A 1,987-nucleotide genomic window follows, 5' to 3' on the forward strand; every position below is an offset into this window, starting at 1 on the left:
CTTGCTCCCCACACCGTCACTGGATAAGGCAATATTTGTAAAATGCCTACCTGGTCATGTCACTTTCACTAATAAGCAAAAACAAACTTGTCAATACTTCCCACTCGTCTCAGGATAAAATTAAATTTCTTTATACAGACTAAATACTTGGGCCCTGTTTATCTTCTAGTCTTATTGCACACCACTGTTGCCTTTACAAATTGTAATCCAACCACTTTGAACTACCTTCATCCCTCCAAACCCACCTGCTCTCTTTCCCGTTCACTTTTACACAAGTTATCATGTCCCGATAGCCCAAGTGATACCCACCTTCACATGACTTCTACTCACTGGTTTGGTTTGGACGTTACTTTATCCAGATTTCCTGACCACTCTCCCTCCCCACCAGGCCTAGTTCAGATAACCCTCCAGGGGGTCTCATCAAAATCAAGTTTTATAGACACAGATACAGAGAACAGACTGATGGGCGCCAGAGGGGAGGAGGGTTGGAGGAGTAGGTGAAAAGGTGAAGGGACTGAGAGGCACAGATTGGTAGTCACAAAGTAGGCAAGGGATGTAGAGCACAGCATAGAAAACATAGTCAATAGCATCGTCATCACCACGCATGCTGCCAGGTGGATACTGGCAATATTGTGGGGGACACCTTGCAAAGCATTTGATTGTCTAACCACTGCGCTACCCACCTGAAACTAACACAAAATAATACTGAATGTAAACTGTAATCGGAAAAAAAAAATTTAATCCTATTTTAGCTTCTCTCAGCACTTATCACCCAGTATTTCATTGCTTGTTTACTTGTTTGCAAGACTCTCAGTACCCCAGTGGTAAAAGGAGGAATTGCCTTGTTTATTATTGTATCCAAAGCCTGGCCCAGGGTCTAACATGTAGCACACATTCAATAAGTATTAAGTATTTTATAATGAATGCTCATGACTAGCCAGGATGCTCAACTTTTCTTTGTTCTTTTGGTCTCAAGTTTTTCCAAACTTGCAAAATGCAGCTTGTTTGATGATCCTTGCACTATTATGCTGTAAAATGGTAACTAGCATCATATATTTAGTCATTTATAGAAAGGAAAGAAAACGTCCAAATCACTGATATAGTCTACTACTTTTGCTAAAATTCTTGAAAGGATCATTACAAAGAACATCATTCCTAAAACAATTATATTTTTAGGAACATCACTTATCAATTTCTTGACTTTTTTCTTAACTATGACTTTTATCACTAACGTACGTATGCTCTATTTTAAAAAAATCCTAAATGCTCAGGTGCTTTCCAAATTCTATTGTCCTGTACATTCTGTACAGACTGAAAGCTGATTTGTGTTTACTGCTCACTTTCCCACCTAAAACCAGTCAAACTTTTTACAAGCGTAAACCCAGGTCTCTGTAATCTACGTAGAGGAGAGCATTGTAGGATGGGAAACAAACTACAGCCTGCGGTGTTCTTTCTGTGTTGATTTTCTCCTCTCCTGGTCTGATGTGTTGTTTTACGCACTTATCCACTGAGAAACACAAGGTGTGAAATTACACTTCAGGTGGGAAAACACTTCTCTTTCTCAGACTCGGGCTCTCCACTCTTCAAACTGCTTTACGGAAAAGCTATCAGCAAACCAACAATAGGGGAGTGAATTAGCATTGCTGCTTCTGTAGGGCTACATGATTCCTGAAGGAAAAGTTCAATCCAGCCACCAAACTGCACTGGGAATTCTGCTGCCAGGGTGGCAGTGGGAACTGAATTAACCTTGCAAGCAAGGACCTGCTTATTTCACAAAGAGAGCAATTTCCAGCTTTATCCTGTCGCAAGACTGTTTTCTAGTTATGAGAAAGGCCACCTCCTACCAAGCCACCATCCCTGAATTGTAAGTGACAGGAAGGGGAAATAATAATTTCATAAACAATCCAGTCTGCGGACACCTGGCCGAAGGAAGGAAATGGTGCTGATCATTCTGGCTCACAGGGGAACCTTTATCAGCAGGAGGGAT

The 1,987-nt window shown here is 41.1% G+C and overlaps 1 protein-coding gene across 1 annotated transcript in view; it reads right to left on the reverse strand.

Moving 5' to 3' along the window:
• SYT16 (synaptotagmin 16) overlaps nt 1–1,987 on the reverse strand; it is a 105,198-nt gene that overhangs the window by 2,062 nt on the left and 101,149 nt on the right. The gene's annotated exons all lie outside the window — the stretch shown is intronic.

Source organism: Myotis davidii, unplaced genomic scaffold (assembly GCF_000327345.1).
Source record: "Myotis davidii unplaced genomic scaffold, ASM32734v1 scaffold281, whole genome shotgun sequence".
Lineage (NCBI taxonomy): Eukaryota > Metazoa > Chordata > Mammalia > Chiroptera > Vespertilionidae > Myotis > Myotis davidii.